Source organism: Pteropus alecto, unplaced genomic scaffold (assembly GCF_000325575.1).
Source record: "Pteropus alecto unplaced genomic scaffold, ASM32557v1 scaffold152, whole genome shotgun sequence".
In the NCBI taxonomy this organism is placed as follows: Eukaryota; Metazoa; Chordata; class Mammalia; order Chiroptera; family Pteropodidae; genus Pteropus; species Pteropus alecto.
Window position 1 is genome coordinate 1,828,641 of NW_006432227.1, and position 27,303 is coordinate 1,855,943.

Sequence of the window (27,303 nt, forward strand, 5' to 3'; positions counted from 1 at the left end):
TTCAAGGGGACAACTGACCTAAGAGCACTTGTTTTGAGGTTGGAGGAAAGTAGAACAGCTTTGGGGTAGGAAGGAGTGAGAGGGAGCAGAGGCCACTCCTACGCACCACCTTTCTTTGAAATAGTACTCGGCCATGGGTACATTTCAGTTCTCAGCCTGAGTGCACGGGGTTCTACAATAGCAATATAATTTTTCCATTTGACTGTTTTTTGTTTTTTTTTTCAGAACACTTAAAATGAGCAATAGAGCTTGACTACCTTAAAGCCAGCTACCATCAATGACAGTTATATATCACAGACTGAAAAATCCTTAAATGTAAAATTTAAGCTAATTTTAAAAACTACCAATGGCTAATAATCTAATCAATCATGCCTATGTAATGAAGCGTCCATTAAAATAATCAATTTGTTACTTACTAAAAAAAAAAATCAAACGCAAGATTATCTGAATAAAGATTTAGATTGTCTCAATTTCAGAGGGTGCGTTTTCTCCCCTTTTCGAGTTTTCACTGAGAGAAAGAGCCTAAAGTAAAAAGAGGAATTAATGCCTATTGAGCATCTTCTGTGTACAGGCATTGTGAGAGGTGATTAAAAATCTTTGGGGATTTTTTAACTATTGCAGTAATCCTGTGGAGTGAACATTATCATCCCCGTGGCTGGTGAGGAAACTGAGACTCAGGAGTCTCCGAGAAGTGGCATAAGCTGCCCACGTTTGCACAGTGAGAGGTCAGAAATGGATTCAGTACGTTGCTTCTTAAAAGTCCATTTAAACTTGCTGCTTCTCCTGCTTTGTCTCCTAGAGAAACTGTGAGAGGAAGAACATGCGTGGAAGAGAAGAAAACATATTTTACACACGAAGAGATATCAGGAAAAAAAGATTGAATCTATTCTTTTACCTCTGTCTCAGGAATGAAATGTCAATTTTTAATTATTTGGGTAAGTTTGACCAGGGACTAACCTATGAAAAATGCTGAGTTGAGGGTTAGAGATCAAATATGGAGAGAGTCTCAATTTGTTACTGTTTGGGAGGAATAAGCTAGAATCTCTCTGCCTTCAGCCTGCCCTTGACCTTTGAGGTGAAAAGTGTGAAATATGATCTCTCAGGACAATAAATGAGTAGCTAGTGGATAGCATGGTCCAAAGTTTATGCCGTATATTCTGGGGTGTTGATCAAGCGTGGGAAATCATATGGCTCTCACCATCTGCTGACACCTTCATCCTTTTGGGCACACAGATTTGCTCAGGTCACATAACGTCCTTGGGAGCCTACTGAGTGCTCCTTTTGGCCTTGTGATAACATTGACCCTAAACTCTGTACCTGATTCATTCTTTTCCAAAAGATATATCTCCCATTGCTAACCACTCATTAACCATTTTTCCTTATGCTTACCTACCTTGTTCGGCTGCCTTAAATCCTCTCTGGAACAAGCTGAGATTTAAGTAAATAAACTACCATTCATTCTTAAATATGCTGTCTTGCCAAATAGCTATTTTTCCTCAGGTTTAAAAGTATGAAATGGCTAAACTGATATATAGTCTTAAACATACAAATCTATGAGGACTTCCTTCCAAAATGAAATAAATTTTGCTCTTTACCATCTTATCAGCATGATTCCACACTACTCCCCAAACATCCGAAATCACATTGAATAAGGCACTAACTGTGATTAAAGACAGTTAGGGGAGAGAATGGTGCATTGGGACCCTCTTCTTCATTCAGTTGTTAGGCACAAATATTGATGTGAAATCCCAGTACGAGGAGCCAGATTTTCATATTCTTCTGATCAAAACAGGCTTATAGCTAGCACACTCAAGTACAGATAGAGGACAAAATAACACTAGGAGACAGGGGCAGTGGGGATGAGATCCCTTCTAAGCAGAGCCTTCCTCTTTATCCCCCAAAGCATCCCAGCAGATTAAAAGCAACAAGGCTACTAGCCAAAGAAGTTGGAGGAGGTTTAGTGGTGTTTGTGGTAGGAGAGAGCATGTGGCAATGAACCCCGCCAAAGTTCACCACACGGCTGAACCTGAGAAGGGTTGTGTACCCCTGAGAACTAAGTTGATCAGATGGGAATTTACCTCTTTTTTCTGTGCTTTGCATCACCTTTATTTGTATCACTTCTTAATTAGGGGAATACATTGTGATACTTCAATGTGTCATTACAAACTATAAACAAAATAAAGTTGAATGATTTGTTTCATTGAAAGAAAACTTGATTGAGGTAGTTATTAGTAAACTATAAAGCACCATGAAGATAATTGGTGTGAGCATTATCATTATTTAGTGATGTTTTCAAATTTTCCCGTTTTCCTGTGGTTAAAGAAAATTACTTACATTTAGCCAATTGAGTATAGAAAAGAAATATTGTTTGCCAAAGTATAAAATTGCTATTTATACTTAAACCATTAATAAAATTTATACTTAATAATAAATGTTTTTACTTTTTAAAAATTATTTATTATTATTATTTATGCTCACAGCACCTGGTCTTCCTAGGTGGTCTCCCATCCAAGTACTAACCAGGTCTGACCCTGCTTAGCTTCCGAGATCAGACATCGGGCTTGTTCAGGGTGGCACAGAGGTAAACCATGAATTATGACTCCACTCGGGCATAAGCCCAGGACCTTCTACATGTAAAGCAGACGTGCTAACCGCTACATTATGGAACCACGTCCAATAATAAATATTTTTAGATATCTGCTTCTTATTCAAAAACCTGACAAGTGTTTTCTAGTTCAAAACATGAATAGCAAAAAAGAATGAATCATTAGCAATTAAAAGCAAATAAAACTACAAATATCAATCTTGTTAGTACAAACGATAGATATAAATTAATATAAATAAGATGAACTAATGTCCCAAAAATGTCCATGAGTCCTTTCTTCTGATTGGAATACAAAAACTTTAAAACAAGTATTTTATAATAAATATGAATTATATAATTTTTAAAATTAATATCCTACACTGTGACTAAAGTATAGCTTCTCGCATGTGTTATAGTATGTTCAGTTCTTGGCCTTTCATCTTGGATTAAAAAATATGTTTGGAAATGAGATTGTCTTTCATTCGTTCCTTGAAAACAAAAAAATTATTTATTTGAGTTCATTGCTATAGATAAATTACTCATTTGAGGCTTGTTTCTCTAAAATGAAGGGTTTAGGCAATCAGTCATGCATAAAATCTGTTATTTTTCCCCACTTAGTCCAGTAGCTGCTTGCAGAGAAATTGCATGAATAGTGGGTTTTCACTGTCATTACGGCAAACTGGAGACAGAAGAATAAGGGAGAACAGTGGAAATCAAATAGAGGAAAACTCTAAATGTACCATGATGGCAGACATCAATAAAACTGTTGATTTTGAAATGAAATCACAGGACAATATTTTCTTACAAATATATGGGCACAGAGAAGCCACTCAAGTCACAAAATTATTCTTCTGTTGTTATTGGCTCTGATATAATATATCGGCTGAAAAAGTGGAATTTTCCTAACTTTCTAATAGAGCAAAAAAATGAGTCTTATGTAGCTTCAAAATCATGAAGAGTATATATAACTATAACTATATGTATAGTTATAAATATACATAAAGAGCATATATGTGTGTGCAGATCTATATATACCTGTGTGTCTGTATATGCGTTATGTATATGTATATATATGTATGCATTTACAGATATATGTGTGTATATATATATGTAATTCAGGTTAATCACCAGTATAATAAGAGGCCTATAATAAGAAAGAAGGTCTGGAGTCTAGGAAAGGATACAGGTTTATCTCTATAAACTCTGACTAAATACATTGGCAGCGTGTGGGGAGGGTTGTCAGAGAACTGAAGCAAAGAAATGGAAAGAAACGAATGCTGCCGTTCTGTGATTTACAGTGAGATCTCCAAATTGCCAGGGAATGCAGTGGTGGACCGGAATGTAATTCTCCATCCTCTTTAAAAAAAACCTTCTAGATTTATAGGGTTCTGAATGGCAGACATTAGAATAATAGCATCTTAACTCTTAGTAACTTTCTTTCGGTGTCATTACTCTGTTATTACTTTCCCATTCTCCATCTGTGATAGTTTTGCTACATTTAAAGATATAACTTAATTAGTAGACACACATATACTCAATATATATGATAAGGCTTTGACGTCATGGTACAATCCATTAAAAATACAGATAGTTTTTTAAAATTTTATCCCAGTGTATAGAAATGTACACTTACATACTTCCTTTTCTTGTATTATTTTAGCATAATCTTTGCATATATTTAAAAATCTCGTGTGTCATAAGTTTTTGTTTCAACATCAGAAAAGAGTAACATATTAATGGAGAATAAAAATGTACCCTTAAATATCATTGTTAGGCTAGAAGTTTATACATGTCCAGACTTTAAAATATATTTTGTCAAAATATTTATTAAGAACATACTTTAAACAGAATAGCATTGTGAAAAAAAAATTTTGAGATATTGACTATCACCATAATTTTCCATTCATTCAGAAGTCGTCAGAATTAAAAATTTAATAATTTAATCATTTATCGAAAACTATTTTTGTGTTTCTAGTTGCCACAGACACAGAGTCCTGCCTTGTGAGATTTCCATTGTGGTGGAGACAGACTGTGAACAAGTGCATGGATAAGTAAGTAATATGTTTGGGGATCATTTATAAGGCCCATGCAGACAAAATGGACAGAGTAAAGGGAGTCTGAGTTATCGAGAGTGAGGGGGAGCTATTTTATATAAAGTCAAGGAAGACCTCTCTGTGAAGAAAGTGGAATCATGACAAGCCACTCATTGGAAGAAGTGGTAGAAGTTTCTAGTCGAGGAAATGCCAAGCGCCATTGGCCATGGAGGAAGCAAACTTTCAATGATCTTAATAGAGCAAGGCCAGAGTAACAGAAGTAGAGCGAAGTAAGCAAGATGACCAGAAACTGTAATGAATAACAATGAGTAATAATAAAAAATAAGCCAAGTTTGGTAATTAAAATGTATGTACATGTATGTAGTCTGTATATATGTGTAGATATATAATATGTGTGTATACATATATGTGTTTATGTGTGTGCATGTGTATGTGTATATATATGTCTATGTATGCATGTGTATGTAAATGTATATTCAATTATTCATTGCTCTTTAATAGTATGGTATAGTGGACTTTGGATTGCCCACGTTGGCATAGTGGCTCTTCCATGTTCCAGCCCTGTGAGCTTTGATAGGTTATTTAACATCTTTATGCCTCTGTTTCCTCATTTGTACAATGAGGATTATTAAAGTACTCACTTTGAAGGGATGCTGTGAGGATTAAATGAATTAATACACATAAAGCCCTTAGAATAGTGCCTGGTACATAATATGTATATGTGGCAGATAGTATAATTGCTATATAAGTGTTACTTTTATAAGTTCTTCAACAACTAGCATTTTATCCAGGTGACTAGAATATATTGTAATTATTAATTTCAATTCACACTCCCACAGGCAAAACCAACAGTCAAAAAGCCTGACTCAATATTTCTTCATTGGGCACTAATATTCATTTACTTGAAAAACTAGTTCAAACTTTTATTATTTTTGGAATATTTCATGCTTAAAGAGGAAACCTCTTTTGCTTCTAAATTGGGACAATTAAGTATTTCTGCCCTGGATAGACGGTGCAGCCAAAAACGTTTTCTAGAGGTTAAGGGTGCATTAAATACATGCCCACTTGAGGGAGCTCCAAGATTTCTCCTGGTCTTCCCAGTCTTTTTTAGCCCTGGACAGGGTGCCCACTACACTGGGCTTGGGTTATATACACTGTGGAAGGAAATTTTTTAATGTCCAAAATTTAAGTTTGGGAAAAAAGTGCCAGCCGGGTAGTAAGCTGCAAATTATTTTACTGTTTTCCAGTTATGTATTTAATTGAGAGGAACAGAAACCTTTTTTTCTTTTTCTTTTTCTTTTTTTTTTTTTTTGAGAACTTCAAACAGCTCAGCTGGAAGCACAGGAATTAGCATAAAGTGAAATATTTATGGGAGCTTAATACTGTTTAAGACTCATTTTCTCCTTGCCTTAAGACAAGAAGTCAAATTAACCATTTCTAATTAAAGAGTTGGAAACAAAGTAGTGTGAAGCCAGAAGTAGAAACTAAATGGTAATGTCTAAGTTGTGAAGTGTGAAAAAGTCCTTTGACATAGAGGTCAAGAGTGAGAAGGTACAAAAGAATATCCAAAGAATGAGAGAAACAAATCAGTGTGATTTAAAAAGAAATAAAATTATGGTAGACTTACTACCACTCCTTCTTATATGAATATTTTTCCTCTTAGGGCAGAGTTCTACAACTGGGTATGATAATGCCCCTTTGTCTCTCTGTATCAGTGGTTCAGCTACAAAGAAAGCATACACGCAATTTCAGAATGAACTGGGTTTGCTTTATATATGGTTCGTGGTTCTGGCCCAAAGGAACAACCATCCATTAAGGATATAGGAAAGGAAAGAAATTCTCAAAGACTAATGACGACACGATCCTGGAGCCTCCAGGCCACTCTTCTCCTTATTGCTAAACTTCTGTATATATACACAATGATTTGCCTAAAATATCAATTTCATGTACATATTTTAATTCTAATCGCATCATGAGTGAACTGTTAAAAAGAGTTTGAACATTTGGCCCTTAAATCACTATAAGCTGAGTCATCTAAAGATGAAAACAAGGCAACAGAGACTGCTACTCAGAATAAAAGCAAAACATTGCATTAGAATATACTTTCAACAAATTACAATTAAAATATAATCATGTGAGCAGAAGTAAATTAAAAAGAGCATATCATGCTTCTGGCATATTCTTTATATGCTTAGAGATTAAATTTTAAAGTTTGTTTGTCTTAACATGGATTTAAGCATTTTACACAAAGATTCATGTCAATCTTTTCATTTAAATTTCATGAAATTTCCTACAACTGATTCTTTATTAATTAACATAATATTTTTATGGTGGGGCACTATATTTTTAAGCTAATTTTGTACGCATCTCAAATTTCCCTTCCGTGTTATCTTGGTTTTGACTAAACTGAATGGATTTGTTGTGCTACATGAGAACAGGATCAAGATTATGCTGCAGATGGTTTTTAAAATAATTTTTTTTTATCGTTTCCATTTTTCATGGAGCGTTTGTTTCTTTTTTGCTTTGCCTGTAAGTCTTTTCTCTTGTTTTTCATAAGTACATTCCGTCATGGTTTTAAACACCTTCTGTTGATTTCTTAAAGATGAAACAAGATGATCTGCCTTTTGAGGACATCTGACGCTTTTGTATTTTTCCTTAAAAAATAAATTGGAAGTGTATTTTAATGGTGTTTAACATAAAGAATTTAATACATACTCATGGAAACTGTTTCTCTGGCAAGTGAGTGGAAATGAGCCGGCTTTTTGAAAATTTTCTCTGTGATGGCTACGCAGACAAGCCTGTGCACTGTCTGTTTACATAATATCCATCACCCCTTACTTTGATTCTCCATGTCTTTTTGGAGCAGTTATCAAAGGGACAGAGCGGACTTTCTCCCTATGTATATTGAGTTGATCTTTTAATTTGCAATACAGACCTTAAACATTACCCTGAATGAGTACTTGACAGAAGACACAGGACCTCTGCTTCTTAACTACTGCTTCTAAGTTGGGACTTCAGGACTTTTTGTGCAACTGGGGTATTCTGAAATAAGCGGGATCATTGTAATCCTGGCTTTGTTATGGAGACCAGACACAATGGTGGCAGAGACAGCATTGGCAATTAAAGTCAAAAACAGTCAAAGGATGTAGAAGATAGAATTTAATTATGAAACAGATAACACTCACTACTCAATCCTAATTGTCATACCAGGATTCAAATCAAGGGCCTGTTGATCACCAGCCAGGAGAATGGATAGCCAAGCACCTTACATCACCATGGGCAAAAGAATCAGGCCACAATTACACTGCACCTTAATAATCCCAATTAAGAACAACAACAACAAAAGCAAATAGAAACTTCTTTTTATTTACTGTAACATTAAGTACTGGGAAATATTTATTCAATTGCTGTGATTGTTGGCACCTGGATTTCTTTTTCTCAGAATTAGTTCTTTTAGACTCTGGACTTTCTTTAATTCTCACAAGTATTTTCAGAGTTATGATTCTTTTCATATAAAAAATTAACCACACTTATTGGTTTAGCCAATAATGTCAGGGGAACTAGAGACCTATAAAGCTTCCCCGTTGGCACCAGCTATACAGCCAGAAGATGCAAGCTGCCGTAACAACTTGTCACAAATGCCTAACAGCTCCAGAGAGAAAATATTTTCCTGAGCCTCCAGTTCTTCATCTGTTTTGCTTTTCCTCAAACTTCACAAAGATAACGGGCAATATGCCTCATTTCCTATATACCGATCTACTTTGGCCAGACATTTCATTTCTAACCAGTATGGTGACCGGAAGTGGAGGACAAGTCTGTTACGCAGAATAGAACAATGCAGGACTTCAAGTCGAAATACTTGGTTTGCAGTCCTTGCTTTGCCTCTTCTTCCCTTATCACTGAATTAAGCCCCTTCACATTCATTAGACTCAATTTTTGGATACGGGGTGGAGCTCGTGGGATGTTGTGTATTTAAGAAAGATGACACGGTTAGGGCAAGTTGGTCATCTTGGAGATACCATACAATTGCTAGTTAGTGTTGCATGAGATTGAGCTGTAGCGTTGAAATGGTAAAAGAACTAACTTTAATTGAACACCTACCTACTAAAGGTTTGTCATTATACTAGGCACTTTTACATTTTTATGCCCTATGAGAGATATGATTTTCTCCATGTTACAGTTGGGGAAGCAGTTATGAAGAGATTAAATAACATGCCTAAGATCACAGAGTTTTGCTATTGGCAAAGCTGGGATGGGAATGTAGTTATGTCTAACCCTGAGATCATACTTTTTTTTTATTTCTTGAAGTTTGGAATCAAGGTGAATGCAGCTTCCTTCTTCAGATGATTCAACTCCTAAGTCCTGGCACAGGGGATTTGTGGTTAGCAGAATAATGTTCCCCTAAAGATATCCACTTTTTTTTTTTTTTGGCAAGGCAGCCCCCTCATTGACCTCACAGATTGCAAGGACCTCGTCAGCTTACAATTCCTTATTTTTTATTTTTTACGCCTATAGCACCTGCTTTTCCTAGGTGGTCTTCTATCCAAGTACTAACCAGGCCCGACCCTGCTTAGCTTCCGAGATCAGAGGGAATCAGGCTTGTTCAGGTGGTATGGCCGTAGACTATCCACCTTTTAATACCCAGAAAATGTTACTTTAAATTGCACAGAGAATCTGCAGATGTGATTCAGTTAAGGATCTTGAGATGGGGAAGGTTATCTGGGTAGGTCCAATGTCATCACAAGTATCCTTATAAGAGGGAGGCATGAGGGTCAGAGAAAGAGATACGATGGTGAGGCTCAAGTCAGAGGCAGAGATTTGAAGATGCTACACTGCTGGCTTTCAAGATAGAGGGAGGGGCTGTGAGCCAAGCAATACAGGTGATCTCTAAAAGTTAGAAAAGGCAGGGAAACAGATCCTAGCAGATCCTCCCCTGAAATCTCCAAAAGGGACACGGCCCAGCTGACAGGATGATTTAAGCCCAGTGAAACTTCTGACCTACAAAACTGTAATATTATAAACTAGTTTGAAGCCACTATATTGTGGCAATTTGCTACGACAACAATAGGAAACTAATACAGGATCATTGTTTCTTTCCGAGGTTCTCAGGCTTTGCTTGTCCAGATGTAGGGTGGCTCAACTAGAATTCTTTAACTCAGGAGGTGGGTGGATCATGGAGACAGTCAGGGAGTGTCTGAGAAGCACAATCACATCTTGTGGCTGGGATGGGATCTATACTTGCCTTTCTAGAAAAAATAAAATTGGGGTTGAAGGCCATAGTTCTGGAGAAAGCCTTGGCCTGTGAGGTTTAGCAGGAGGTGAAGGATCTAGGGTGTCGGCTCTGATGCACTGCCAGGGAGGGGAGCAGGTGTTCATTCGAGGACCTTGGGAGACTAAGAAAATGTTTCTGTTCCAGAATGTTTAAAATAGTAACTTCCCGAAATTATAAAGCATATACTTCCCAAGTATATTTATTTATTAATTATATTCACATATTTCTGTACTAACATACAGTTTATGGTACTGAGCAAACAAAAATATAAATTTAAAGTACATGCGACAAAAATAATTAATAAAGAAGTTCAAATATTTTCTTACCAAACCCCAATCGATTATCTTCCATATTCACTATGGAGTGGTATAGAGCATGAGGGTGGTTTGGGTATTGTAATTTGATGGGTAGAGGGGGCCTCTTCCTAATTTCCTTCATCTCTTGCCCAATTTAGTTTAAGAAAAGGGGTGATATGGGAAACGCTGAGAAGAAATCTACCCTCTCTGAGTTAGCACATGACTCAGAGAGATTGAGAGCTTTGACATTTGAGGTGCATTGCTTCAAGGGAACCCTGTCTGCAGGTAACATGCTGTGCTTAGGAGAAGGGGTGCAGTTTCCAGGGAGGAGTAGTTTTCAGGCTTTGAGATTATATGGTTTTAAAAGATTCACCATTTTCTTATGAAAGTCATGAGATCATATTTCTTCACATTCGATTCTGAGGAGCACAAAATACCGCAAACTCCTTGATTAGTTTTACAGAGTGATTTGACTGCATAATAAAATGAGGATTGTGGGATTTCCCTGTTCTCATCGTCTTCAAAGGACTAATTTTCCACAACATATTTATGGTCCTAAACAATTTCTGAAAATAAAGAAGATAATGAGTTTGTGTCCCTAGTTTGTAAAAAGCATTTTGCCAGTTCAAGAGAAGGATAAATCAACAGCTTTCCTACTATCAACCATCCTTCAGGGAGAAGTGGTTCAAAGAGGTTGGAACACTGTGGGAAACAGCAAAAAGGGACTAGAAGTTGAAGAACTGGGCTCTGATCACAGGCTACTTGCTGTGTGAGCGTAGTCAAGTTGCATGACCTCTCTGTGTCTGATTAGAAGAGATGATCACTTGTATTCTCTCTGTTTATGAGATGGCAGAGTGTATTTTTTCTGTGTGTGAAATGAGAACATTTTTTTCTCAAACTCTCATATCCAATGGGCTTCTCAAAACTGAACAGTATCAGACTATTTGAGGAAAGACCCCACTTTAGTATAGTAAAGAATTAGGGCAGAACTCAGGACTCTACATTCCTCTTGCTAATTCCATGCAGTATGGTGAATAGAGTCAGTATTTGAGATGTGAACCCTGGTCCATCTACTTTTGAGCCATGCAACTTTAGGGAAGTTATTTAACCTCTGTACTATTCAGGTTCCTTATGCACAATATGGAGAAAATCATATCTACCATGAAGTATCGTTGTGAACATCTGAATGCGTAACATAGTTGGTATAGTGTATTTCTAGAATGAGTTCTCCGTTGTGTCTATAGCAATAGTAATATAAAATACAAAGGATACGTTATTTATACCCTCCACAACTCTAAGAGATATGACGTAAGCCTTCTGTGTTTGTTTAATGCAGTTTCTCCTATAAACACAAGGTCCAGAGTCACTTATGCATCAAAACACAGCAGTTAGAACAGAAATTAAGCCATATAAGGACATGATTACCAGAAAATCTTTCACTGGATAGCTCCTTAAAACAGAGTATCATGACCTCAACACTATTAACTTCAGGCCAGGTAGTTCTTTGTAGTAGGGGCTGTCCTGTGAATTGTAGGATGTTTAGCAGCAACCCTGGCTTCTACCCACTAGATACCAATAGTACCTCCTAGTTGCAGCAGCCAAAAATGCGTCCAGACATTGCCAAATATTCCCTGGGGGCATCAGCCCCAGTTGAGAATGACTGCCTTAAAATTATGGGGCTACACAACACAGAGAACCATATTGAAATATAAATATTGTGAAGTTACTTGTTATATTCATAAAGACTAAACATGCTAGTGAGAGTGCCTAAAAGCTTGTCTCTGGAAACTTGGTGTTTCACTCTACCTCTAGCTACTCATGTGACTTTAGATAATTTATTTAACCTAGCAAAATTTAAATTCTCTTATTTGTGAAATGGGATAACAATCCTACATGCCTAACAAGTCATTGTGAGGATTAAATGAGATAATGTCATGATGTCAGGCCCACAGAAATAGTAAATATTGGTAATTATTCTTTCATTATTATTTATCACCGCAACACCACCACCATCATTATCATCATCTATAGATCCTTCCCTATGCAGCACTGCAGTAGAGTATACCTTTAAAAAAAACAATTATTTGGGAAAATCCCCTTTATGGGATTTCAAACTTCAGCCTTCTAAAGATGTATCAAAATATCCATCTTTCTATTTTTTGACTCATTCATTCATTAGCAATCATGATATTGGACACAGTTAAATATGCATTTCATTCAGAGATGCCCACAGGAAACCCAATGCAACATACACCACCAAAACCAAAATGTAATGTTAATGGAAGTTAACGAAAGACAAATCGTTCCATAGCACACTAATTAGTTTTTTAAGAATTAAATCACTGAGAGCTGCACATTTTATAAATAATTACCAAAAAGAATAAAATAAGAATCTCCTTAAACTATTTAAACAAAGTACTGGATTTATACAACTCCTAAGTTCCACATTAGAGAGCACAAGCACGATTCCCAGAAGGAGGGATAAGGTTATGAAGCTTCTGTTTCTCTGAAAAATCCTAATTTTATTAGCAGCAAAATAATTAATTTTTGTGACAACAAATTCTTCAAGGAGAAACAAATAATAAGTCAGAGCAATGTGAGCAAAGCAGTTAAAAGGAGGTGAAAATACATCAAGTAAGCCTTAAGAGCAATTTTTATCCCTGACTATGAAACTATGTCCCAAAACCTGCTTCATTTTCAAAAGGCTTTTAAATAAATATGCATGACTCAAAAGACATAGATGGTATCAGTGAGCTTGCAGAAAAGTCAACTGGAAAGGAAAACGAGGAATCGTTTTTTTCAAGTACTGAAAGACACTATAGAGATTGAAGAAGTGTAGAGATGGCTAGAAAGCTAGCTCTCTGTGTGTTTGTGTGTGTGTGTGTGTGTGAGAGAGAGAGAGAGAGAGAGAGGGTGGTGGGAGGGGGAGAGAGGGAGAGAGAGAGAGAGAGAGAGAGAGAGAGAGAGAGAGAGAGAGAGAGAGAGAGAGTTGAATGTGTTGCAGAAGGATGAAGGACTTCACCACCTCAAAAAATGAGGACTTTGAAACACGATATAGTCTCTTGAATATCTGATAATCATGGTGTTAATCAGGATAATGCATAAAATACTAAAAGAAAAAGACCAAATATATATTAGATCGGCTTTTATTTTTGCTGTGGAAAATTAATGAATAGAGGTCATGTGAAATTAGACTTTGATTTAGGTTATAAAACCATCATTAATTAATTGTCCCACCCTAAGTAAGTTTCTTAATTTCTCTGCATCTTAATTTTCTCATCTATACAATGAACCTATATATTCATATATTTGTATCTTAAAAATATTGAGAGGATTAAGTGAGATAAAGTATACTGAAGGCTTAGAATTGAACTTGTCACTCAGGAGATGGTTCTTATTGTACTGATACCTGAGTCATCGAAAGAAAACACTTTCATGTTTAAGCCCAATTTAATGTACTCTTGGAATTTTTTTTAAAACTAAAATATCTTCTGTAGCATTATCCCAGGCAAAATAAAAATGCATAAAGTTTAGTATGTATAACAAATAGAAAAATAAGAGACTTAGCATACTTATATCCATTCACTTTCTCTGATTTATGTGCAAAGCTAACTTTTATATCTATATCAATCACTTTTACAAGATGGCAGGGTTATATCCTTAGAGCAAGGGAAAAATGGTTTTAAAGAATGTTCATTTTATGTCAGAGTTTGGTCATTGTATATCATATATTAAAAGCTACGTATTTCAAATATTAAAATATCTTTAGAAGTCGTGAATATTCCTACCCAAGAAAAGTTGTTATTTGGGTCATTTTAAGATTTATTTCTCTTGTAAGGAGTTTTACAGAAAATCTGGTTTGGGAAATCTTTTCTGTTCTTAAAAATACAATGGGAAAGGTATTTCATAGTTTTATGGAAAATATTAATTGATTAAAAAAAAAAAAGAGGCAAACTTACATATATTGAGAGCTTACTCATTGAGAGCATCTCTAGTGGTTTTGCACATGCTCCTAAGCTTTTCCGACCACATCACACTGTCTTTCTTTAGCAACCTTTCCCCAGCACAACATTTCTATTGATTAACTCATGTGCCTGAATTTGTTAACTCATATTTTTCATAAAAGGGACAGCATTTATTCTACTTTACAGATGAACAAATGAACAAAGGAGGAATAAAAGAGACCAAGAGCAAGATGGCACACAGTCATCAAGTTCTATCACTAGGGTAAGCTGAGTTTTCTGATTCCTTCCAGTTCTTCCATGAGTCACCGATTTTTGATGACAGCCATCTCTCAGGTGTGTTTAATAAAATATTTAATAAATGTCAGTAAAATATATTTAAAAAGGTAAACCCTTCATAAGTGAGAAGAATTTTCTAAAAATATGGAGGACTGTCCCCACTTAATTCTAAGATTCTATGACTTGAAGATGTTATGCATTAATTCTTTCAGAATAGAATTAAGGTTGATTATAAAAGACCTAAATATATGTGGATTGAGTGCAAGACCAATAATAGGTTTCTGACTTTGGCTTACACAGTCAACACTATTGGTATGTAAGAAAAAAAAAAAAAAACAACTATTGATTCAATCCATCCAATCAGAAGTATTTGCTTTCTAAAGGGTTCTGGCAGTGAGCTGGAGTGCTTGACTAGAGAGAGAAGAGTGACTGGGGACGAACTGAGTTGCTGCAGTTGACAAAGGACTTCGTCAATGTGCAGCCAGGCTGTGCTTGCATAATGAACAACTAAGACATCTATTAAATCGAATTCTGTTCAAGAGATTCAATTTGCATGACAAACTACATAGTTTCCATTTAAATGTCTTCCTCTTGCACACCCGTGTCCAGAACAGGGTAAGAATTCAGGCAAGGCAGCATGAGATCTTAGCCAAAGGCTAAAGAAAATCCAGAAAAGAAAGAAAAAGCCCAGAATTTAAAGATGATATCCATGAAAACAGATCCTTTCAGTTCTTGAACTGGATCAAGCATGTTCCTCCCTCAGTCCTTAACTATGGTGCCCCCTTCCTGGGACCCTTTACCTGTCTTCATCTCTTACCCCTAATTTTTCTCTTGTCTTCCTCCTTGTCATTCTTCAGGTTGGGGAATAAAACACCACTGCTTCAAAGAGGCCTTTTATGACTTCCCTATTAGAAGGTATGTTGCCCCAGTTAGTCTCTATCATTCTACCCAGGTCTGTCTCTTTCATATCACCAATTATAGTTTTTAAATGACATAACTATTTATTAAATTATTTATTTGATTACCTTGTTTTTCTTCCTCTACCACATTGTAACCTTCTCAAAGGCAGGGGCTATGTCTATTTTATTCATTAATGTATACTTATCATTTAGCTCAGTACCTGGTGCTTAGTAATGCTTCATAGTGAACAAACAGATGAGAGAATAAGTGAATGAATAGAGAATTCAGTCACCCTCACTTTAATCAACTGCATTAACACTATGAGATACGATGAGATCCAAGGATTGTGATGGATTGTGTTTATGAAGTTAAAATATTCTAAACACTTTTAAATGGACTTAGCGTAACTATTGGCGTTGGTCCTGCTTCCTGAATTCTCACATTAAAAATATCAGTTTTTGCTTTGATTTTAGCAATATGGACAATATTGTCTCATTAACTCAAGAAATTAAAACGAAACCAGTTAATAGGTAGAAACTTTGATACTAGGTCTACACCCTGACAAGACTTTTTGGTGCTCTCTAATAGGGATGATTTGCCATAGGAAATATAAAGAATTGCTTTTAATGGTGCAAGTTTACAATGAAAGAATAATGTTCTTGCTCCAATTTAATCAGCTTTACTACACTATACTATGGGAAAAAAGACAGATAGATTCAGGACATTTTTCGCATATATTTGAATTTTCCTACTTGAGACTTAAGTACTGCAGTTGTATGTGGAAACTAATAGGGGAACTGCAGCTCTTTCATGAGATATTTAACTGGCTTTCTGTTTCATGATAGGGATTTTGCGTGGAGAATGACATTCTGAACTAAACAGATTCTGAATCTTGATAAATGGTGCTTAGGAAGTATTTTTAACAAAAATACTTTCTTTATTAATTTGTTCATTCAGTCAATAAATACTTCCTGAAAGCTTACTATGTCCCAGGTATTGTTCTAGGTGCTGGGGACCTACGAGGGAACAAGACATAGCAGGTGTGTTCCCTTGTGGAATTGGGAATCAGTTAGGGGAAACAGAAAATATACAAGAAAACAAGTGAGTAAAGATCATTTCAGGATGAGAAGTTTCATGAAGGAAATGAAATGAGGTGACGTGTTGGAGTATCTGGGTGAGCTACTATGAGCTGAGATGTGAATGATATGAGGGGGCAGTTATATGTTGATCCTGGGAAGAGAGTTCCAGAGACAGAGACCAACAAGGGCAAAGGTGGTCTATTGAAACAAGATGTACTAGTGTTATAGGTGTTGAAGGTGTTATAGTGAGAAAAGGTTTGGTATGTTTGGTGTTTTAATCAGGGTTCTCCTGAGGAACAGACCCAACAGGATGTTTGCCTATCTATCTTTGTGTGTCTGTGTGTCTGTCTGTGTATCTATCTATATCTCTATCTCTCATCCATCTATCTATCTATCTATCTATCTATCTATCTATCTATCTATCTATCTACCTATCTATCTATCATCTATCATCTATCTCTATCTATCATCTATCAATTTATTTTAAGAAATTGGCTCATGTAGTTGTGGAGGCTTGTTGAGTCCAGAATCTAATGGGGTAGACTGGGAGGCTGGAGACTCAAGAAAGAGTTGCAGTTCAAATTCAAAGGCCATGTGCTGGCACAATTCCTCTTAAGGCCTTCAGTTGATTGGATTAGGCCTGTCCACATCATGGAGAGTAGTCTGCTTTACTCAAAGTCCACCAATTTCAAAGCTAACCTCATCTAAAAATAACCTTCACAGAAACATCCAGAATAATAACTGTTTGAACAACTGTCTGGGCACTGTGACCCAGCTGAATTTGCACATAAAATTAACCATTACATTTGAGAAAGAAAAAAAGAGTTAAATATGACTGAAGGGCAGTGTAAAGTGGTGGTCGAAAAGGGAGACAGGTAAGTGCGGTGGGGACCACTGAAGCTTTTGAAGCAGTATGAATGGCACATTTTGATTTAAGTTTTACAGATAACTCTGTGTTTAAAGGCTGAATTTCATAGCATCAGGGGAGAGAAATTAGGGAGAGAGTTGGGCAGTTTCTGTCGTAGTTTGGGCAAGAGAAAATGGTGGTTTGAACGTAGGTTCTGCAAGTGGAGAGAGAGGAAAGGAGGATTCTGGGTATATCCGGGAAGTAGAAATGAGTGGGTGTGGATGGACTGAATGTGGGGCTAAACGAAGGGGGCCCACTGCCCAACCCCAGGCCTAGAGTAAGATGGGGTGGAGTGGAGGCATATGTTTAGGAATTGTCTATCAAAATAAATGGAAGTGGGTATAATTTCTTTAAAACCAAAAATCCTGTGTTTTCTCATATCTACAATTTATACCAGTAAAATAGGTTCTTTGTTAAATGGATGAAATTGCAGTACATTTGGAATTACCTACCCATGTTTTACTCTAATTAACTATAAATCTTTAAGACATGTGAGATAAACCTCTTTCAGGTACAGTTTTCTTTTAGTTGCAATTTTAAATACAACAATTGGGTATTGTATACTTTCTTTGTGTGTGTGAATTTCCCTGCTTGTTTATAAAATGTCTAATTGCATCACTGGATAATATAATTAAGCTTAAAATAGTAATAGTTACAAAAAGATATTGCAAGTATATTTCAAGTTAGTATTTCCATGTATTATAATAATATTATTATTTAGTAATTTGGTTATAAAAGTGAATTAAAATGAACTTAAAAACTTTAATGACAATGTAAAAATACAAATGCCTTCTCTACTTAGGTAAACGTCTAAATGCCTAAGTCCGGTATCACCTATACTTACACTCAGTTTATATCCGTATTTAAGCTAAATAAATCTTGAAGTTTTTTCTACTCTCAAAAACTGGTTTAAGTTTTTTGGGAGCAATTAGATCTATCTAAATAGCAGAACAGGACACCATGTCCTAAATCCAAAGTTAATTAAAATATTAGCTAAATAGAGGTAAAGCTGGGCCTGAGACTCAGATTTCTTTACTTGCTGCTGGGAGCTTGATAACTACAGCCTGTGAATACCCCTGGTTAAGCTGGGCAGTATTCAACCTCTACATCACTTACTCTTTCCTTGGCACCTTCCCTCCTAAACATTCAGCCCTTTGAGGTTAAGGAGAGTATCGTGGTGATCATAACATCTGGCATGGTGTCTGGGCCAGGCACTTATAAGGTGCTCAATTAACAGTCCTGAAAGAATTAATTTACTCTATTCATTTGTGAGTATGCAGCTGTTTATTTTGAAATACTGTAGATCCAGCTTTTCAAACTGTGGATCGTGACAATTAGTTGGTCATGAAACCAATTTAGTAAGTCTGATGAGAATTTAAAAATAATGAAATGGAATAGAATGTGGTAGAATGGGCAGCTTTGCACATAGAGAGATTCTGTTTATTTTCTTTTTGGTGGAACTTTCAAGTAATAAATATATATGAATGTGTCCATTAGGTTGCAATGTAAAATGTGTTTCTTAATGTGATTTGCAATAAAAATGTTGAAAAGTTAGTCTAGTTTTTAAAGTTAAAATGACAATTTTTTAAAAAAGATACAAAATTATGAAAATTGACTATTATTACAGACAGATAGGAAGTATATGGGAAAATGGAGGCCAAATTGACCATTTAACACATATAACAGATAAATCAGTCTAATCTTATTTAATGAATATATATTGTACACTTATAAATGCCCTTTGCTAAGTACTGTAAGGAATATAAAAATATGTAATATAAGGTCTCTCTGCTCAAAAAGCCTGAGAGCACCCAGCAAGAAGTGCTCTATATATCTAGCTACAGCTTTTCAATCAGAAAAAGTTTATGGGAATTATTTCCTCCTCTTCTTTGCAACTAATGGCCACCTATTTCCAAACTTAACAGCTCAGGCTTAGTACTAAAGTTAAAATAAATTATAAGTTATTAGCATTTGGGGGTGGGCTAAGGAATCAAATTGTCATTTATAATTTTGTATTCATGGACAATTGACTTCCAAATGAAGTTTTGGTATAAAGTCTGTCGCTAAGTTGGATGTTGCTTGTACAATTTTTTTTTTTTTTTTTTGTAGCAGGACTTGCTGTATTAGAGCAGGAGTTGGTAGACTTTCTATAAAGAGCCAGATAGTAAAGATTTTAGGCTTTGTAGGCTGTCCGTGGTCTCTGCTGCAACTATTCAACTCTGCTACTGCAGTATGAAAGCAGCCATAGATAATACACAAATGATTTGTTCCAATAAAATTTTATTTATGGGCACCAAAATTTGATTTTTATATAATTGTCATAAAATACTATTATTCTTCTGATTTTCTTCAACCATTTAAAAATGTGAAAATGATTCTTAGCTCGCAAGCCATACAAAAACAGGCAGTGGCTGGATTTGGCCTGAGCTATAGATTGCTGACCCTTGTATTAGAGCAACAACATATTATTTTCCTCTAAGAGATTCAGTGTAATGGTTTTGTGCAACTGAATCAACAAAATAAACATTATATTGCAAATAAAATTCTTAAGTCCAGGAACTGGCTCATTCATTTGTTTATTTCAATTATTTTTTCAAAAAACCCCAGGGTTTCAAAAAATATGTCAGATGGAACTTCTAAAAATATGTTGAATGTTTGCATAAGTGAATGATTTAAATAATGTAGTAGAAGACTATCTGGTAGAACTTGTAAACATGTGAGACCCCTTTATACTTCTGGTGTAGGAGGGTGCAGATTTTGAAAAAATCAAAAAGTCTACCTCCTGCTTTATGATGGTAACCATATTTTACAATACAGTCATTGTCAGGAAAAACAGGTTTTAGGTCATCTGTTTCCTGGTTCCTATGTGGAGCTTCTCTCTTTACTGTCAAATTGGATAATTTAGGTTTGATTTTATGAAGGGAGATGGCTGATTTTCTTATGCATGCGTGTGTGTGTGTGTGAGAGAGAGACAGAGAGAGAGAACTTATTCAGGAGTTATGTTTTTACTTGCATAGAATAATTAATAATAGAAAATTAATAATAATAAAATAATAATACTAATTACGATGGTCAAGATTTACCTATTGTAAGCCAAGAATTGCGTGATCATCTTATATCTCACTTAATCCTCACAATAATTTACAGAGGTAGGACATTGAGTGATTGATATAACTGTGATTGAGTGATTTACTCAAGGGCATAGGGCTGGTGAGAATCCAGATAAGGCTCTGACTCCTGAACTTAATCACTACTCTGAATATGCTTACATGTGACAATGCTCTTTAGATTAGACATGGAAACATTAAAATCACTGTTTTGGAATAAGCAATGAGTCTTCCACACACCATAATATATAGGATTCACAATTTACCTAACTTTATTAGAGTTATATTCCATTAGGCTACATTTTCCAAGCATTGATTTGCTCCCATCAGCATTATTTTATATGGTAGAACTGAATTGGCCCCAAGTTATTTGGTTTTACATTTTCTATTACCTGAATATTGATGGTTCCCCCTAACATATCACTTTCATAGCATTCTTAAAGGCATGTTTTTACTAAGAAAATTAAATGTTTTAAATTATTTCAGGGATCCAGTATAGGAACTACAGTACATTGAAGCATGGATTGAATGATATTCATACCCACAAAAGTTTATTATAGCTCAATAAATGTAGTATCTAATTCGGATACTACACTTGTATTTAAAGGATTTAAAAATTCACTAAATATTTTCAATAAAAGTAAACTATCATATAAAGCATCACTAACTAGTTAATTGGTGGTTACTAACATCCTTTTCTTGTAAGTATAGTTAAAATGTTAAAGTTAGTGATTGATATCATTCAAGAGACTATTTAGAGAGAGTTATAGCAGAAAGGCATTTACAGTTCTCATTTTTGCCAATTTATCTCAAATTGGGTAAGATATCGCCTCAGCAGCAGGACTATAATTTCAATTATAGCAACTAGATAAAAAACATTTATATTTAATCATTAATATGTGAGACTTGATCCATTTCTACTGGATTTCATGAATGAGTTATCATGAATTGTAATGCTTTGCACATCAAAGTTTCAAACTTTTTGTAGGCAGGCATTTTGAAAGTAGCAAGAGGAAAGACATAGTAGAAAATTATTCAAAGTTGGCAGTTCATTTGAGTGTCCAAAACTTTACCAGGACATGCTCACATTTTTTCATTCATTTCAGGTCAAGATTTATCTGCAATCAGTAAATAAAGGCTTACAGAAATGTGGTTCTACTGTTTGCCTTGGCTTCAAAATGTGATTTTCTCCCAATATGATTTCTTTTAGATACAACACAATTTATTTTTGATCTTGAGCAGATGGGCCTATGCTAATATGAAATGGTGACTGAGAAAGGTTATTTCTCTTTTCTGCAGGGAGCAGTCATCCTTTGACCTAAATTCAATACATGACACAGATCTGATTGTGCAACAACCATTAGCCTCATAAGAAATCCCTAGTTGGAGGTCAGGGCTCAGGTCAGGGACCATTACTCTTGGGTGTCAGAGCTAAACTTCATTAATGCCTTTAAAAAAATATACGGATGATAGTTTGTTGTGAAAATGGCCGGCAGAGTTTAATCCTGAAAAACTTTAAAAGCAAGAATGGTTTAGTTGTTTGACACATCACCGTGACCTCTTTCTGAAATCACCAGCACTGCCTAGTGCATTTGGCATCTTCCCAGCCTGTTGGTCAGTTTTTGTTGTTGCTGTTCGTTTTGTTTATTGTAAACCAGATTCCTTCTGTGCACTTTTTTGGTGCTCAAGACACTCTCTGGTAAGCCACGGTCCTTTGAGGATGGGCCATACTCACTCATGCTGTTCTAGAACCCTGGAGGGCACAGGGTAGAGAGTTACAAAAAGAAGGGCTTGGATTCAGTTAGGAGGAACAATGGTAGTTTCTAAGGTGCCAGTGGAGGGAACTCTTCTTGTGAATTGGTACTGAAATGTTTAGCAATCATTTTCCAATGAGAATCGGCAGTTGCCTGCCAGGACGAGATATTATGTCAGCACAGATGTCAGAGAACAAGGGAGGTTTCTGAAGGAAGTAATTGGCAAATCACATAGAGCTGGGGAAAAAGAAACACGCTGGGGAGAGCAAGAGGAAGAGGGCAAGGTGCTACTCAGCAGATAGCTTTCAAAGTAATTTTTAACCAATATTATTTAAAAGCCTTTTAGAAAGAGCCCTCTTTCCCAGAGGCATCTGCCAAATGATGGCACAACAGGAAAAGAGGAAACTACTTCCGTAAAGGCTTTAAAAAAAGACTTTTAAAGGCAGTTAAAATGACGTACAATCACATTTTGTGTAAACCTGTTTAAGCAGCAGTTTACTGCTCAGGCAGGCCTTCTTTCACCTCACAGTCTGCTCTTTTCCTTTACCCAACACCTACTCTCCAGAGCTTTTCACCCAAGAGCAAAGCGGCACCTGGTTTCCGGCTGAGCTCCGCACAAGGATGGGGACACCAGCAGGTAGTTCCTTTGTGTGTGGTCTGGAGATAGCTTTGACTTTAACTAATTCATCCTTGCAGTAAAATGTACACTGTCCCACATGTGAATGTCTGTGACATGTACTGCTTGGGAGATTTTTCAATGGGCATAGTGCAGCTTTCATTATGTACTTTCATTGTTTGGGCTCTAAAGTCCTTTCCCATCATCCATTATCCAGTCTGTGAAGTGGCTTGCATTTGTGTTTTCAGAGTTGAGGAAAATGCATTCAAAGTGTCCCCTACCAGTGATTTTTGAGAATTTGCCTGGATATGAAAAATTCTCAGTGAAGGAAACAGGAATTATGTTCACCATTGTATCTGCTGTAATTAGCACACAGTCGGCAAGCAGTCAGTACTTGTTGAAAATAAGAATGAATAAATGAATGCAGGAATATGAATAAATGAATGACTATTGGAAGAATACGAATAGGGAATAGCAAAGGGAGGTGGTTCAGGGGCACATAGTTGGGCTAGAAAAACAGTTTCAACCAGCCAGAAGCCTTGGTTTTTAGAATTGTAACTAATTTCCCTCATTTATTTTTTGTACTTACATGGAAATGATTTTTTTAAATTAGTTTCAAGTATACAGTACATTGGTTATACATTTATATAGTTTATAAAACAATCTCCCTAATTGCTCCTCTCTCCTCTGGTTTTCCCCCTAGCCAATATATTAATGCTCACTGCATTCCCTAAGCCATGCTCGCTCCCCATCTCCATGACCATCTATCACCTACTAATTTGTACTTCTTTAACCCTTCACCCATATCTGTCACCAAATTATCCTCTATATTTGTGAGTCTGTTTTTGATTAGTTTGTTCTTTTTGTTCCTTAGATTCCCCATATAAGTGAAATCATATGGTATTTATCTTTCTCTGACTTTTTTCACTCAGCATAATAACCTCTAAGTCCATCCATGTCATTGAAAATGGTAGGATTTCATTTTTTTTAATGGCTAAGTAATATTCCATTGTATATATGAACCAGAACTCTTTATCCAATCATCCTTTGATGGGCATTTAGGTTGCTTCCATATCTTGGCTATTGTAAATTGTGCTGCTATGAATGTTGGGGTGCATAGATCTTTACAAATAGTCAAATGAAAAGATGCTCAAGATCATTTTTCTAATCATCAGAGAAATGCAAATTAAAACTACAATGAGATATCACCTGATACTGTCAGAATGGCTATCATCAATAAATCAAAGAACAAGTGTTTGTGAAGATGTAGAGAAAAAGGAACCCTCGTACATTGTTGGTGGGTTTGCAAATTGGTTTAGCCTCTATGGAAAACAGTCTGGAGGTTTCTCAAAAAATTAAAAATGTATATACGTTTTGACCCAGCAAAGTATTGGGGAGTGTTTTTCCAGACAGCAATATTTTGGGGCAGCAAAGCCAGAAGGAAGGAGAACTGATACAAGAAGTGTTATCAAGTTGGCCACTACTTCATGGGATCATCCTAGAAACCCTATGAAATGCATCTCAGGACCATCTCTTCTGGGGAAGAAAGGGAGCAACATCTAACCATAGGCTCCCAGCCCCCATTTATCAAAGGTTCACCTCTTAGGACAAATCGCCTGTACTTCAGGGTTGTATATGGTTTAGCATAGAACAGGTTCCTGTGGTGTTTTACTCTGTGGCATCAACAAAGCAGCTCCAGAGTAGAAGGCAAGGTATGCAGGACACAGGACTGACCATCAGGTAGCACCTGCAAGAAGTGGGTCAGAATCTGTACAGAACTGATCATCATGGCAGTGGCTGGAATGAGAGACTGATCAAGCTGAGGGGATATGAAATAGTGCATGAGCAGTATCTGATACAGTCCCCAAATACTTATATGTTACATGTAGCCCTGTCGCTTTCAGGAAAAAAATGTAAAACCACTGAAATCTGAGTTTTTAAGTTGAAAACTAGGATAAGTATTGCGTTTGTAATGAAAATTGAGTATACTGTTATCCTTATCCTTATAGAGTTAGAGAAATACAGAATTGGACTCATCTGACTCTGTGTGTATGTGTCTTGTTTTTGATCAACATATTGTTTTCAGGAGACCTTAAAAATGGAAACCTGCCAGGAAGGACTTGTAGGTCTGATGTTTTTTGCACTCGTGTTAGGGGAATGACTGTGCAAAGGAATTAGTCTGGGATTGGTTCAGAGCTACCTGGACTAGGTTTCTGGGTAATCTAAATGCTGGCTACAGAAGTGCCCGAACTGGTAAATTTAGGGATGAACCAGAGCCTCAGAGCAAAAACATGTTCAGCTAAGCTTGTACCTATACGAGTGGCAGAATACATATGTAATCTTCCAAGGTCTACCATAGGGGACCTCAAACTTTTTGCTTGCACTTCAATTAAAATAATACTGAAAAAATTTATATCTCTTCCACATTAACTTAACAACTAAAATATTTTACTCTAAATATAAGTTGTTGCAAATAATGTAATTTCTGGCCAACTGCAAATATTAACATTAAAACAAACTATCAAATCACTTAAAATTTTTTCCAGTGTCACCAATAGCAATTCAATAGCCAAAATGTCTCATTTAAACATATGTGAACAAGATCATTTTAACAGTCAGAAGTTTTATGCCATTCCTTTTCTTATTGAACTTTTTTCCATTCAACCTCCCCCAGATGTTTTTTATGCTTAAATGTCTTATATTGATTCCACAGACTTTGTGGAATCAATTATGACTAGGAATTGAAATGAACATTTTTCTGTAAGTGTCTAAGTAATAAAAATATCATTGTGAATAGATTTAACTATTATCAGTATGACACAAAGCAACTTATTTGGCAAATTTTTATAGTTTTGTAATTATAAGCATAAAAGTAAACTTTATAGGAAAAAGGCTCATTCAAATATACGCAGTGCTGTGGGACCATAAGCGTAAGCCCAGTGGCCACCAGCACCAGGTGATCCAGAGGAAATCCTCCGGACGCAGCTGCAAAAATCAGGGCTGCCGACCAGTGTAGAAAATTGCACCTGCGAGATACCGCGAGCTGGAGCGAGACTGAGGGAGACCGCGAAGATGCTGAGTTCGGCCTGCGCTCCCGGAGCAGGTTCTAGGGCCCTACGTCTGTGCCAAATCTAAAGCCCGTCTCACAGGCCAAAGTTCAAGGCCAGGACTCAGGGTGTGTGTCAGTCGACTATCTGTGCAGTATCCTGGAGGTGGCTGCCTGCCAAGCAGCAGCTCACGACCCTGTGGGACCCAGAACCTAGGCATCCCTAGGGCGGCAAGCTGGAAAATGTGCCACCAGATGCCTGTAATGGCTCCCCTCCAGCGTTACAGGCGCTCTGGAGTGGGTGAGAGGGAGAGCGAGACGATGGCGCCCTGGGCCTGGAGCAAGGCGGAGGAACAGCAAAGATGGCGCCCCGGGCCTGCAGCAAGGCGGAGGGCGCGCTCAGAGAAGGCGCCCACCAGTCTCTGCCCGCAGAGAGCAGCCCAACAGGACCCCTAAACGCGTGTGAAATCGGATGCCTGACCCGCAGGCGGAAGCTCCGAGATAAGAAAATGAGCCTCTCACACAAGAAGTCCGAGCGCTCTGATGCGGCACAGCTTTGGTGGCGGGCCCTCGGGATGGTGAGTCTGAGCGTGTGCGACCTTCTTAAACGCCGTTTCTCAGCTCCCTATAGCCCCTGGGTTTCCAGGATTCCAGCCTTGTTAGCTTTTAAAGCTAGGGGTTTTGGAGGCTTCTCTCTCAGGTGCGGGTCTTATAAGATGGGGGTGCCCAGTGTTGGAGTTCAGACCTTCAGACTGCTCTTTAGGGAGAAGCTCCAGGGTTTGAGTCCTCCATCCCCAAGGTCATTGTGGCCTCGCCTGGTAATGTGGCCTCTTGTGTGAGCCACTCAGCCAGTTTTTAGTTTGCTTGTTTGTTTGTTTGTTTTTTTTTAATCCCCCAGAGGCAGTTGGACAGTGTGTAGCTGTAGATTTGGTGTGTTGGAAGGGGAGGAGTTCAGGACCCCCTTACGTCACCATCTCGAACCAGAGCCTCATTTTCCTGGTTTGGTTTGAGGTAGTTTTGCTAGTGGAGGCATAAGTGAGTGAGTGTGTGAGTGTGTGTGTGCTGCCGCACATACACGTGCATTCTCATGTGACCGCCATGAGTTTCTGGTGCCACAGTTGTGATCTTTTGCTTTTTTTCTCCAGTCATTACCACCTGGACCAGGGCGGGCTGGCAAACAGGTTAGATTAATATCCACAGGCCAGGACAACATAGCGCTGAACATGACCGCCAGTTTCTGGTGCCACAGTTGTGATCTTTTGCTTTTTTTCTCTCCAGTCATTACCACCTGGACCAGGGCGGGCTGGCAAACAGGTTAGATTAATATCCACAGGCCAGGACAACATAGCGCTGAACAGAATTTGCTTCTACCATTTTCACTTCGTTTTGGCTTCAGTTAGTTCACACCTTTGCAAACTGAAATGAAGAACCCGGCTCGGGTTGCAGA

General features: G+C 37.0%; 1 protein-coding gene and 1 pseudogene across 2 annotated transcripts in view; both read right to left on the reverse strand.

The window, feature by feature from the left end:
• Positions 1–27,303, reverse strand: part of CDH6 (cadherin 6) — a 119,610-nt gene that overhangs the window by 76,473 nt on the left and 15,834 nt on the right. The window lies entirely within an intron of this gene.
• LOC112475875 lies at positions 9,145–9,262 on the reverse strand (annotated as a pseudogene).